General features: G+C 34.9%; 1 protein-coding gene across 1 annotated transcript in view; it reads left to right on the top strand.

The window, feature by feature from the left end:
• GPR149 (G protein-coupled receptor 149) overlaps nt 1–15,636 on the top strand; it is a 92,966-nt gene that overhangs the window by 73,528 nt on the left and 3,802 nt on the right. The gene's annotated exons all lie outside the window — the stretch shown is intronic.

Here is a 15,636-nt window from a genome sequence, read left to right as displayed (position 1 = left end):
ATTTTCAAAGAAGTTGGTCATATTTTTTTTAAAAAAGTATTTCACAAGAATGGTTGTAAACAAATCTACTTATCCGGTTATACCTTTGAATTAAGAAACCTTTTATTGTCTCTTTTTAGAAAAAAAAATAGAATATTAGATAATTAAAGACATTTGAAAAGATAAGATTTTGTTTTTCATTTTATGCAGCTATAAAGTTGGGTTTTGAGGTGTTTCTATTATTCCTTCAACTGAAATTATCTCCTCTACTTCTCCAAATTGTGAACCCTATAAAATAACAAAATTTATTTATCCATTAAATTATTTATCCCTATAATTTTAGGACTGTAAGGAGCCAGAGTGTTTGTCTTCTGCTATTCAGAGGGTGGTTCCTACACCAGCAGCTTCAGCATCGTTTGAAAACTTTTAGTAAGTGCAGAATCTTAGGTTCAACCATAGACCCCCTGAATCAAAATTTGCATTTGCACAAAACAAGTTTTTAATTTAATGAAATCCAGTTTATCAAATATCCTTTTATGGATCATGCTTTTTGTGTCAAGTCTAATAACTCCTTCCTAGCCTTAGATCTCAAAGATTTGCTCCTATATTTTTCAAATAAAAATTTTAGTTTTACATTTTACATTTAAGTTTACGATTCATTTTGAGTTAATTTTTAAATAAACTATGAAACAATTGTAGCTTATTTTATTTTATTTTTTGCATATGGATGACTAATTGCCCTACCACTGTTAGTTGAAAAGGCTAACTTTCCTCCATTGAATTGTTTTTGTACCTTTGTAAAAAGGCAGTTGGGTATATTTGAGTGAGTCTACATTTGGATTCTCTATTCTGTTCCATTTTTTTATGTCCCTATCCCTCTAGCAACAACACAATTTTGATTATTGTAGCTATATTGAAATTAGATATCCTGATTCCTCCCATTATACAGTCAACTCTCCGTATCTGTGGGTTCCTATATACGAATTCAGCCAACTTTGAATCAAAAATATTCAAATACAAAATTATGCCTGAACTAAACACATACAGACATTTTTTCTTGTCAGTATTCCCTGAACAATACAGTAAACAGCTATTGACATAGCATTTACATGATATTAGGTATTATAAGTAATCTAGAGATGATTTTAAAGTATGTGGGAGGAGGTGCACAGATTATATACAAATACTATGCCATTTTATATAAGGGACTTGAGCATCTGAAGATTTTTGCTATCCACAGGAGGTCCTGGAACCAATCCCCCACAGATACCAAAGATCAACTGTATTTATTTTTTCAAAATAATTTTAGTTATTCTGGTTCATGTACCTTTTCATTTTAATTTTAGAATGATGTTGTCTATAACTGCAAAAATATATTGCTAGGATTTTGATAGGAATTATATCAAATGTATAGATCAGTTTCTACAGAACAGATATCTTTACTGTCAAATCTTCCAGTCCATGAGCACAATATGTCTCTTCATTTATTCAGATTGTCAATTAAAGTGTCATGTAGTTTCCAGTATATTAGTCCTATACATGTTTCATAAGATTTGCACCTAAATATTTAACCTTTTTAGCAATTGTAAATGGTACTGCATTTTCTATTTTAATATCCATGTGTTCATTGCTAGTACATAGAAGTACAGATGATTTTGTACATGTATCTTATATCCTGTGACCTTGCTTAGCTCAATCATTAGCTTAAGGATTTTTTATCCATTCCTTGGGATTTTCTACATAAATCAATCATGTCATCCACAAGTTGCAACAGTTTCGTTTCTTCCTTTCTGGTCTGTACAATTTTTGTTTCCTTTCCTTTTCTTTTCTTTTCTTTTTATTTTTGAGACAGGGTTTCACTCTGTCACTGAGGCTGAGTGCAGTGGCATGATTATGGCTCACTGCAGCCTCGAACCCCCAGGCTCAAGTGATCCTCCCACCTCAGCCTCCTCAGTAGCTGGGATTACAGTCACGCACCACCATGCCTAGCTAAATGTTTTTATTTTTTGTACAGAGAGAGGTGGAGGCTACAGTGAGCTGTGAGCATAGCACTGCACTCAGCCTGGGTGACAGCGCAAAACCCTATCTCAAATAAGTAAATAAATAAATATTGACACAGCCTTGAATTTCTGAAAGAACCCCTGCTTGATTATTGTGCTTACTTCTTTTTATAGTTTGCTGAATTCTATTTGCTAATATTTGTTAAGGATGCTTGCATCTATATTCATGAGTGATACTATTCTATAGTTTTATTTATTGTACTGTCTGTAGAGTTTTATTATTAGGGTAAAACTAGGTTTATAAAATGAATCAAGAAGTATTCATTCATCTTACATTTTCCGTAAGAGATTGTGCAGAATTTACATTAATACTTACTTAAATATTTACTAGATTTCTCCAGAGAAAATACATGAGCCCAGAGAGATTTCTTTTTGAAGGTTTTTAAACTGCGAGTTTAATTATCTAATGGTTACAGGGATATTCAAATTATCTATTTTGCATTAGGCACATTGTAGTAGTTTGTGTTTTTCAAGGAATCAATCTATTTCATGTAAGTTGTCAAACTTAAATGTGTAAAGGTGTTTGTAGTATTCCCTTATGATACTTTCAATGGCTGCAGAGCCTGCAGTGATATCCAGTTTCATTCCTAACACCGGTAATCTGTGTCTTCTCTTTGTCACTACTGCTAGAGATTTTTCAATTTTATTGATCTGTTAAAAAAATAACTTTGTTTCATTAATTTCCTCTTTGTTTTTCTGTTTTCAATGTCATTGATTTCAGCTTTTATCTATTTCCTCCTTTATATTTGCTTTCAGTTTATTTTGCCCTTCCTCTTCTAGATTATCAAGGTGGGAGTCTAGACTATTGGTTTAAGACTATTCCTCTTTTCTAATGTATGCATTTAGTGCTTTAAATTTCTCTCTCAGATCTTCCCTAGCACAAATTTCAATAGGTTGCATTTTCATTTTCATTCACTTTTTTTTTATTATTTCCCTCAAGAGTCCCTTTTTAACTCTTAGATGATTTAGAAGTGTTTAGTTTCCAAGAGCTTGGAGATTGTCTTGCTATCTTTCTGCTATTTATTTCTACCTTATTTCTGTTGTGGTCAGAGAACATACTGTTTAATTGTGTTTCTTTTAAATTCCTTAAGGTTTGTTTTATGACCTAGATACGGTCTATCTCAGTGTATGGTTCATGGGCACTTGAAAATAATGTGTATTCTGTTGTTGTTGGATGGAGTGTCCTATAAATAAACATTTTCTAGCCATAACATTTTCTACAAACGTTGATTAGATTTTATTGATTAATGGTGCTCTTCTACACTCTTGCTGATTTCTTTCTAGTTATCCTATGAATTGTTGAGAGACAGGTGTTGAAGTCTCCAACTTATTTGTAAATTTGACTATTTCTCCTTTCAGTTCTATCAGTTTTGCTTTATAGATTTAACAGTTCTGTTGCTTGCTCTATACATATTTAGGATTGCTATGTCTTCTAAGTGGATTGATCACTTTATTATTATATAGTAATTTTCCCTGTCTCTGATAACTTTATTTGGTCAGAAGTCTGTTTTATCTGGTATTAATATAGCCACTCTTATTTTTCCTTTGATTGATAAATCTTCTTTTTTGCATGATAAATCTTTTTTTTACTTTCAACCTGCTTATATTATTATATTTGAAATGAATGTCTTATAGACAATATATAATTGATTTGTGTTTTTAATCCATTCTGCCAATGTCTGGCTTTTAATTGGTTTATTTAGACCATAAGAGTAAACTGCCGCAGAGGAATCTGCTGTCTAATTCGGAGATAAAGATTGTAGAAATCATGTTTTATTATCTACCTCTTCCTAGTCTCAACTATTGGCACTAGACACTAGGATTAGAAATCTTAAAAACATCTTAGATTCCTCTCTCTTACTCACCTTCCAATAGTAACTAACATTTATGGAGCACTCACTATGTATGAGGCACTCCCCTAATCATTTCATGTGCATTAACTCATTTAATTTTTATATTTTGCAAATGAGACAACTGAGGCTTAGAGAAGTAAGGATTATAGAGATAGTGACTCAGGTGTATGCGACTCCACAGCAGTACTTCCCCACGAGCCTCCCCAGCCTCAATAGTTTTGCCTTTGCAATACTTCTATAGTCCATCCCATGTTTGCCACTTTTGCTACCTAGGGAAGTTCAGATCTTGTTTTTGCTCTCCATGTATGATTCTAAAAACCTTCTATTGGCACTCCCTTCCACCACACTCTCCTTTCTCCAATTCATCTTAGACCCTCAGTGGCATCATGGGAAGGATTTGGAATGTGAGTTGAATTTAGATCACAGTTAAAACTTTACCTTCCTGTATTACCTGGGCAAGTTAGTTAATCTCTTCATATTTAAATTTATTCGTCTGCAAAATGTAAATAATTTTACCACCCACGTGATAATATTATATATTTCACCTGTAGTAGATTTCACATGTAATATGATTTGGCAGTGTCCCCACCCAAATCTCATCTTGAACTGTAGTTCCCGTAATCCCCACATGTCATGGGAGGAACCCGGTAGGAGGTAATTGAATCATGGGGACAGTTACCCCCATGCTGCTGTTCTCATGACAGTGAGTGGATTCTCATGAGATCTGATGATTTTTATAAGGGGCTTTCCCCCTTTGTGCTCAGCACTCCTTGCTGCCACCATGTGAAGAGGGATGTGCTTGCGTCCTCTTCCGCCATGATTGCAAGTTTCCTGAGGCCTCCCCAGTCACGCTGAACTGTGAGTCAATCAAATCTCTTTCCTTTATAAATTACCTAGCCTCAGGTGTGTCTTTATTAGCAGCATGAGAACCAACTAATACAATATGTAAAATGCCAAGTGCAGTGCCAGCACATACTAGACACTTAATATATATTCATTACCTTCCCTTATTACCTCCCTATGACTCAATTATATCATCTACGAGTTCAAGATAATTACTCTTTCTATTTTATAAGGTTATTGTGTATATTAAATAAGAAAGTACATAGAAACTGCTTAGCAAGAAGGTTGATAAATGGCTGTTATTCAGCAGGATCAGTAAATATTTTGGGGAATGGATATCAATCCTAAAAATCTGTTACTCAGTTGTTAGAGTTTTCATCTTTAAAAAGAATAAGCTGGCCGGACGCTGTGGCTTCAAGGTGGGCAGATTACCTGAGGTCAGGAGTTCAAGACCAGCCTGACAAACATGACAAAACCCTGTCTCTACCGAAAATACAAAACTTTAGCCAGGCATGGTGGGGTACGCCTGTAATACCAGCTACTTGGGAGGCTGAGGCATGAGAATCACTTGAAGGAGGTGGAGATTGCAGTGAGCGAAGATCATGCCACTCACTCCAGCCTAGGTGACAAAGTGACACTCTATCTCAAAAAAAGGAAAGTAAAAAGAAAAAGAGAAGAAAAGAAAAACCTTAATTTGTAACTTGAAGGCCTTTGAGGATTAAATGTGAAATGTGTTAAAATTCTTAGCACTTTTCATGCCTCTTATAGACCCTTGATGAAGGCCCTCATTTTCTTGCCCTTGTTCTCTCTTTCCTTGAGGAATTCATGTGTTTTCTCTAATTTGTGTTCATTAAACATTTAAATGAAAATGACAGAATGACACAAGGTATATTCTGCGAGTTGAATATGTGAAAACAGTAACCACATAGTTTCACATATTGAATAAAAAATAAATTCCAAAAAGTAAATTATTAAAAATCTACTTTTGTTTTTCTCACAAAGTTCTTGTTCTTCATGCTATTTTTTTCCCCTCTCAATGTCCCTATCTCTACTACCCATCTTAAATGGTCGTGTTCCACTTTAATTCCTCAACGTCTGTACTTTAAGAGGCCTAAAGTCACCCAAGTCACCTAACAATCATCTATATGAGTTTAATTGAGATTAAAATAGTCAGTCATTTGGGTTACTCATGAGTTAGTGACAGAATTCTACCTTGCAGGGCAGAAAACCTACAGCTGACTCTTAGCTAGAGCAGATTTCTTTTAAAATAACAACATGATACAAATAATAGAAACAGTACTTAACTGAGAGTTAAGAAAACTGAGTCCGGATGTCAGTCCTGATATGACCTATGTGACCCTGGGCAAGTGTTTGATCTCTCTGGCTATGAGTTCTTGTTTCATAAAATAAGAAATTTAAATGCCATAGTTTCTGCTAAGTGCCATGATCCTAGGTGCTATATTATGTCTTTCTAAAACTGGAATGATTCAGATTATCAACAGACTACTTCACTTTCTTAGGAAAAAAATTTGCAGCAACTCTTTTTATATTAAAATTTCACCCTGAATTCACCCGGAGGCTCATAGTGAAGAAATCAAAACATTCAATGTGCCCAAGGTCAGTAAGTCTGAATCAACTATCACAGGAGATTATGGGTGCTGATGTGTTTACATGGCATGCTCTCTTCTCCTGGAGCCTTTGTGTGGCTTAAAGACTGCTCTTTATTACCAAATAAAAAAGCTCCTTGCCACCTACACTCAAGAATATAGCAATAATGGATTATCATTATTCCTGACAGCATATGCTAATTCATAGACTTTTAAATGAAAAGAAAGCAGGGACTACAAAATGAATCGTTCTATGCTCTCTGAATCTATCATTCTTTGTCATGCAATAACTTTCACATACAATTCAGTGCCATAATATTTTATTTTGATAAAAACAATCTGTTCTAATATGACCTTCTGATGTACTTGTAACTATCATCATTTATTATATAGGGCTGTTTAAATATAAATGTTAAACAGCAATGTTTTAAAAGATGATCCTATTTTTGTGCGAAAAGTTAAAATATGGAATCTGGAAAGGACAGTAGGTCAGTTTTGCCAATTTATGCACACTTTTGTTTATCCATTCTACAGATATTTTTGAGGGCCTGTCATATGCCAGACACTGTTATAGGTAGCAGAGAAGATAAAGATCAACAAGGGAATGTTTGCTTCCTTTGAAGAGATTACATTATATGTGGATTTGACAGAAATGGCCACATAGCCCCAGTGTCCAGAAAAAGATGGTCTGTTGTAGGACTTTTAAAAATAAGTTTTTTTCCAAATGTATTTTTGTACATGTTTGCATACAAGATTGAATTAGTTTCCTAGGGCTGCCGTAACAAATTATCACAAATTAAGACGGTTGAAAACAACAAAAACGTGTTGTCTCACATTTCTAGAGACCAGAAGTCTGAAATAGGGTGTCATGAAGACCATGCTCCCTCTGAAAGCTCTTGGGGAGGATCCTTTTTTGCCTCTCCCTCACTTCTGGTGGCTCCAGCAATCCTTGGTGTTCCTTGGCTGGTGACAGCATAATTCCAATTGTTATCTGCATCTTCACATGACTGTCTTACCCCAGGTACATCTGCGTCCAAATTTCCCTCTTCTTATAAAGATAAGAGTCACTTGATAAGGCCCATCCTCATTCAGTATGACCTCATACAACTTGCTTACACCTGCAAAAACCCTATTTCCAAATAAAGTCATATTCACAGTTTACAGCGGGACACGAATTTGGAAGGGGTTGCTCTTCAACCCATTACAAACATGAACAGAAACCAATATTAACAGTTTTTGTATCATATTCTACTTCTTTCAATTAATGTTCATTTTCTGTTAAGATACTATTGCCTTTTACTTTTGAAGTCTCTTTTTGAAACTGTCCTTAAACTTTCTGAATGATTTTCAAATTTGTTGGCTACATTGTGGTTTGTGACTCAAGATGTATAGTATTTCCTTGTTTGTTGTTACTGTTTCCTGAGATGAGACTCTTTATTTGAACTTTACATTGACGGCTTGTTGGACTCAAATGTTTATAACAGTTTTCCAGTAAAATTAGCGAGGATAATCTGACTTATTACAGACACTGGACACTTTGAGAGTGTTATACATATTTGTCTTACTAGAACCATAGGATTATTTTAATCACTTTTCCTTTTAGATAATTTTAAAATATTTCTTTTCTGTCAATAAGTGCCATTCTCTACATTTTTTCTTTTTCTTTGTTTTCTTTTTTAAATGTGAATGGGAAATTAGCTATACCCCAATTGAGACTCTCATTCTAGTCAACCAAACCATTAGGGCAAATTTTTGAAATAGTGCCCTCTACCTAGCTTGTCTCTTGTCTCTTAACCTAAAAATAGAACAAACCCCAACACATACTCCAGATGATGAACCCTGCGGCTAACTACTAGCATCCAGCATCAGCAACACACTCAGTACCCTACCCCTACATCCTGGATGCCTTTCTAGCAGTATTTTGTAATCCCTGCCTCCTTGCTACCTAATAAACTTCCTTGATCAAGAGTAATCATGATCATAAGAAAATAATTTAGAAATATAGAAATACTGAAAGTGAAATGCCAAGCCACTATTCATTCCCAGAGGAAACAATTCTTGGTGTGTAGCCTTTCAAACTTTTTTCTATGCCTGTCATATATAGGTATGCTTGTATGTCTGTGAATCTATTTTCATTCCTATACATGTTTAATTTTCTGGGCTGATTTCTCATGATTATTTTTAACAAGAAAACTAGATCATACTGTACAGATTGTTTTGCAATTTGCTTGCTTTTATATCTTAAAATGTATGGAAATTATTTTACCCAGGCAGAACTTACAGCCTTCCCTCAGCTGTTCAAGATAGCTTTTCAGGACATAACTGTATCACAATTTATTTAACTATTTTCTAAATGTAGACCTTTAGACTGTTTCTAATTTGGGGCTTACAAAAGTGCTGAAATAAACTAACATTATGATGTTCTGGTATTTGGAGGAAGCAACTCACAGATATAGGGTCAATGGTAAGCATATGTAATTTTTATTTTATAGTCAAATGTAATCAAAATGTACTCTAAAGATGGCATCAATCTTTTTATTTCTGCTGGGTTTTTTTTTCTGTTTATCTTTTATGGAGGGCATTCTGAAAAGCTAAAATGACCATTGTTTTTACCTATTTTTAAAATTGTTTGTAAGGCTGGGCACAGTGGCCACAGCTGTAATCCTAGCACTTTGGGAGACTGAGGAGGATGAATCACCTGAGGTCAGGAGTTCAAGACCAGCCTGGCCAACATGGCAAAACCCTATCTCTTCTAAAAATACAAAAATTAGCCGGTACTGGTGGGACACCCCTGTAATCCCAGCTACTGGAGAGGCTAAGGCACAAGAATCACTTGAACTCGGGATGTGGAGGTTTCAGTGATCTGAGATCACATGTACCACTGCACTCCAGCCTGGGTAACAGAGTGAGACTCTGTCTCAATAAAAATAAAATAAAATAAAATAATAAAATAAAATAAAATAATTGGTAAAATTGCACATATTTTTATGTGTTTACTCTCCATTTTTCTTTAATTGTTTTGCCCACTTCCCTTTTCCATTTTTCTGCTAGACTGTTTATCTTACTGATTTAGAAGAATTCTCCATAGCATCACTATTCAACTTTGTTCTATATAGATTACAAATATATTCTTCTAGGTTGCCTTTAGTCTTTCACTTTTGTTTATAGTATATATTTCTATGTAGACATTTTAAAGTTTTTTGCAACCAAATCTGTCCATCTTTTACTTTGTGGTTTCCAGTTTTCATTCCAGATTTGGAAAGATCTCATTCACTCAGTACTTTAATTATTAAGAAGAATTTTTTTAAATGTTTGCATGTAGCATCAGAAAGCTACCTAACTTAATGTTGTAATGGATAATGAATAATATGTAAAAAGTTGATTTGAATAACTTATTCTGTTTTTTGTTTGTTTCTTTTTAAAGTATAATTACCCTGCTTATTTTGAAATGCCATCTTCAGCGTATACTATATCTACTTTCTTGGCTGTATGTTTTCCTTCATGGATTTACCAAATCTTGCAATGAACACCCTGTATTAATTGCTGTAGCTACATATTATACTTGGGAATCCACCTTATTGTTTGTTTCCAAGTGTTCTTGGTTATCTGCAAGCATTTACTCCTGAAACTATATCTTAAGAGAAACTTCTAAAACAAAATTTCAGTGGAACTTTTATTAATATTGTATTAAATCAATAAATTAAAAGAAAACTGCCATGGTTGTGAGAAAGTTTTCTCATGCAGAAACATTATTCTTTCTCTCTTATTCAAGACTTCTTTTATTATTGCTGGTTTTTCTTCATAAAGTCTCACATACTTCTATAGTATTGTTGCTATTTTGGATGGTACCTTTTAAAAATTATTTTTTGACTGGCAATAACTATTGATTTCTTAATATTTTTTACCTAAAATTCAGCCACCTTGCTAAACTCCCTAATATTTTTAGATTACTTCTTTAGAATTTCCTAGGAAGATAATATTTTCATCCGTAAATTACAATAATGTTGTCTCTTCCTACTCATTATATATATGTCTTATTTTTTTCTTGATTTTTTGCACAGCTAGGACCTCTAGAACAATGTTAGACAATAATGTGGATATTATCTATAAAAATTGAGCCCTGCTCTGGGAAGAATTCTCAAGTCTTCTTTTTTCTCACCCCACCTACGTTAGGCACCCCATTCCATTGTCTCATAATACCCCAGCCTGGGTCTATTTTAGCATCAAACACATGGACATGCAATTGTTCATGAGCTTGAGCATTTCTGTATTATATGGGCTCTTAAGGTATGAAAGTCTCATTGTTGCATTGCTATGGACTTACCGGCTAACCCAGTTCTTACTACATAACAGTGGTTCAATTAGTTTGTTCTCTTAGCTTTTTTGTTTGTTTGTTTGTTTGTTTGTTTGAGATGGAGTTCTGCTCTGTCGCCCAGGCTGGAGTGCAGTGGCGCAATCTCGGCTCACTGCAAGCTCCACCTCCCGGGTTCACACCATTCTCCTGCCTCAGCCTCCCGAGTAGCTGGGACTACAGGCGCCCGCCACCATACCCCTCTAATTTTTGCAATTTTAGTAGAGATGAGGTTTCACCGTGTTAGCCAGAGTGGTCTCCAACTCCTGACCTCAGGTGATCCGCCCACCTCGGCCTCCCAGTCTCTTAGCTTTTAACTCTAATAGTCTTCACCCCACATTCCTAAGAGAGATGGAAGATTCTGTCAGCTTCCTCCTTGTATCATACAGATATTACTTCTTTTCAGTTTTACTTCTCTTTCAGTTCAAGCTCCTATTTTCTCTTACCTAGAGAAATGTTTCTCTAACTTAAATAATATACTAGTCTCTTACAAAGAAAAAAACTTTATGAATCTTGCTGTCAAATCAAATTTTTGTGATTTTGCTTAAAGATATACAAATAAAATTGGTGTAAACTTCTTACACTTACAGTTCTTATACAAATCTAAAACCAAACCAAATTTTTACATTTACTACTTTCAAAACTAGCATAACTAAAATGACCAAATTAAAGTCAGTACTGTTTTGCCAAAACTAACCTATCAATTTTGAATTAATAATATAAAGATGTACACTTAGATCTGTTTCTATATAATCTGTCTCTGTGTTTTTCCCTCATTTTTTAGTTGTGGTAAAATACACATGAAATTTACTATCTTAACTATTTTTTTTGTTTGTTTGTTTGAGACAGAGTCTCGCCCTGTAGCCCAGGTTGGAGTGCAATGGCGTGATCTCGACTCACTGCAACCTCTGTCTCCCAGGTTCAAGCAATTCTTCTGCCTCGGCCACCCAAGTAGCTGGGATACAGGCGCGTGCCACCATGCCCAGCTAATTTTTGTATTTTTAGTAGAGACGGGATTTCACCATGTTGGTCAGGCTGGTCTCGAACTCACAACCTCGTGATCCACCCGCCTCAGCCTCCCAAAGTGCTGGGATTACAGGCGTGAGCAACCGCGCCCGGCCGTTATCTTAACTGTTTTTAAGGGTAGGGTGCAGTGGTATTAAGTACATTTATATTGCTGTGCAACTATCACCACCATTCATCTCCAGAACTCTTTTCCTCCTGCAAAGCAGAAACTCTACTCATTAAACAAGCACTCTCCATTCCTTCTTCCCTCCAGCCCCTGGAAACCATCCATCATTCTACTTTCTGTCTTTATATTTTGACTACTCTAAGTACCTCATGTAACTGTAATCATACAGTATTTGTCTTTTGGTGACTAGCTTATTTCACTTAGCATTAATATCTTCAAGTTTCTATGTTGTAGCATATGTCCAATTTTCTTTCTTATTAAGGAGAATAATATTCCATTTTACATATACTATATACTAATATTATATACATGATATATAACATATAATTAATAACATATTTATATTAATGCATTATTATATAATATATAATAATATATATGCTATATATACACCATATTTTGCTATCCGTTTATTCATCAATGGATATGGGTTGTTTTCATATTTTGCCTATTATAAATAATGCTGCTATGAACAAATATCTCTTTGAGACCCTATTTTCAATTCTTTTGAGTATCTGCCCAGAACTGGAATTCCTGGATCACTTGGTAATTCTATTTTTTTAATTTTTTGAGACAATGCCATACTATTTTCCATATCAACTGTACCATTTCACATTCCCACCAAAAGTGCTCACATGTTCCAATTTCTCTACATCCTTAACAACACTTATTTTCTATTTTGATGGTAGCCATCCTAATGGGTGTGAGGTGGTATCTCATTATAATTTTGACTTACATTTGTCTAATGATTAGTGATGCTGAGCATCTTTTTATGTGCTTCTCAGCTTTTTGCATATTTTCTTTTGAGAAATGTCTATTCAAGTTTCTTGGCCATTTTTTAATTATGTTGTTTATTTTTTGTTGTTGTTGTCTGTGGTTTTACCTCTATAACTCTCAAATAAACACTACTCGTTTGAATATGAATGTTTCACGGAATGATTTCAGTAACTCGAGACTTTGCGTGCTCTTTCAGAAAAATCAGACTTCATATATAGCCAAACTCTGGCACTATGCATTTCTCAAATGCCAATTTTAATGAGCTGTCATTTGATAACTCAGTAAAGCTTGTTTGTTCATTTTAACGTAAGTTTAGCATGGGGAAGTTACTGAAATCTGCGTTGTATGGATGCATAAAATCAGGTGCAGAAAAATTCTTTGTTACTTTTGCCTTTGTATCAACTACTTATGAGTGAAGCAAGTTGCCACATATAATGACATAATTATGCTGTTAAAGCTCTAGCAAAAGTTTCTTTAAGCTAGCCATGCCTATACTGCTGGGTACTGTCTAATAACTCATTTTTTTCATCACATTATTAAGTTTTAGAAACATTTTTTAAGCACCAAGTTTGGTTTTTTTTTAATTCTGTAATAAATTAAAATGTCAGAAAGTTCAGCTTTCAAATTAACTATGTCTCTTAGGCTGTATTTATAATTCACATTATTAAATAATACTATTATTCTTAAATTTCTAATTCACATTATTGAATGATATTATTAAATGACAGTCAAATTTTCTGACTGAATAATGTTTCAGTCAATTTTTATTCAGAAAAAAACAGAAGTTTCAGTCTTTGATAACAAAAATGTTTTCTCAGGATGGAAAGTTTTCAGTATAACCCTTTAACTGGTGATTTATCACTCAGAAAGCAAGGTTTTAAAATTGTAAATCTTGACCGAGCATGATGGCTCACACCTGTAATCCCATCACTTTGGGAGGCCGAGGCAGGCAGATCACAAGGTCAGGAGTTCGAGAGCAACCTGGCCAACATAGTGAAACCTTGTCTCTACTAAAAATACAAAAACTAGCTGGGTGTGGTGGCATGCATCTGTAGTCTCAGCTACTCAGGAGGCTGAGGCAGGAGAATCACTTGAACCCAGGTGGCAGAGGTTGCAGTGAGCCGAGACGGCGCCATTGCACTCCAGCCTGAGCAAGACAGACAGCAAGACTCTGTCTCAAAAACAAAGAAATGAAAAAACCTATAAATCTTTTTTTGATTTTTAAGATCAATTTCACATGACCCCCTCCACAATATGAAATCTCCCTACCCGCAATAGTCATTCCTTGGACCTTATAGAATTTGGTACCTATCTCTCAATTACTACATTTAGAACTAAAATTTTTATTTTGTTTCTTTATGTGACTTTTTCATCCAATCATCTGTGGGGTCTTAAGAGCTAGCATCTCCATACATCCAATGCAACCTCAGAATCATGTACATCCTTACTTAGCAAATGTTTAATAACTGGATGTATAATAATAGGAATGAAACCTACTTTTCTTTTGCCAGAAGTTGCCACCACTCAAATATTAATAGTCTGATGCTGTGATGAACCTGTGTGGTTCTTCTGTCTCTCTTACTTCAGCCAGCATTACACATGTAGAGTCAATGAAATTCTTTTCCTTGGCAGATGGCTGAACTGAACATTATAGTGTAAATTTTCAAAATTTCCAAAACTTTAGAGTGCAAGACCCTACAGTTAGGTTCCTAGGTCTCCTTATGAGTAAAGAGAATTCAAGACCCCCTCACAGAGAGTAACCAGGAAAGAATGATCATATGTCTCACAGCCCACATTATATTTTTTTGTAGTCTCTCAATTCAAGAAGTAGAGCATGAAGGCACCCCCAATGAAACTCATCCTCTTTAAAACTTCTTTAAATAGAAAATAATCTAAACTGTTCTCCAATAGTGAGAACCTGTCTTCCTCCAGCCACTGTTGGGTCCAGATTGAAAATGCCCATAGCAAGTAGGGTGATCAATTTCCCACTGCCCCGACTCCTGCCCATTTGTCTAAGACTGGGGGATTTCCTGGGATGCAGAAATTTCAGTGCTAAATATGGGACAATACCAGGAAAATTGAGAAAGCTGGTCATCCTAAGTTGGAAAAATGCCATTATCTCCCATGCCAGTTCCCCAGGTGGACAGACACATTTAGGCCAATCCAATTAGTAACTGTAGGCTTTACAGGTGGTAGGCACTTACATAAAAAGTGTCTGTGTACCTCCATCCCTCCCCCTTTTTTTTTTCTTTTTGGACTACAACATTTCTTTAGTTAGAGCAAGCGATCCCAAACTTTACTATGCAACAGAATCACCTAAAGGGCTTGTTAAAATACAGATTGCTTGACCCTGTACCTGGGTTGAGACCTAATTGAGTAGGTCTGGGATAGTGCTAAAAACCTGTATTTCTGACAAGTTACCAGAAGCTGCTGATGATGCTGAGTTGGAGACTCAGTTTTGAGAATTACTGCTCTAGAAGTTTTGCACATTATCATCTTCTGGGACTAACACATAATCAAAAATCAAAACATGTCAGTTGAAAGTATGAACACATGAATCAGCAATAAAAAGTACAGACTATTTTAAGAATCAATCTTATTTTCTACATTTCTGAAGCACCTCTCAGTGGTAAGTACAGTTTTTAAAAAATCTTAATACACAAAGCATAATAGAAAAGGTTTACACTTTTAGTCAAGTTTTTGAAAGAGGTGGAATAGTATTCTTTATTATTGGGTTTACTTTAATGACTGATTTCTCTGTGGAAAAGTAAGCACACCGTAGCGTAATTCTGGTGACATTTGGTTCCTCTTATGTATACTCACACCTAACAGTTGAAATATCTTTTGTCCTTAAGTCACAGTTTCACAATTATCATTTACTCTGGCATACTAAATAGAAAAAAAAAGTTCATGTTGATAACAGTCTACATTTCTTCCAACTTTTGCAAACATTTTAATGTAACTGAGTATGTAT

The sequence above is a fragment of the Piliocolobus tephrosceles genome, chromosome 2 (assembly GCF_002776525.5).
Source record: "Piliocolobus tephrosceles isolate RC106 chromosome 2, ASM277652v3, whole genome shotgun sequence".
Lineage (NCBI taxonomy): Eukaryota > Metazoa > Chordata > Mammalia > Primates > Cercopithecidae > Piliocolobus > Piliocolobus tephrosceles.
The sequence above is the reverse complement of the archived record's forward strand: the minus strand, read 5'-3'. Positions and strand labels throughout refer to the sequence as shown.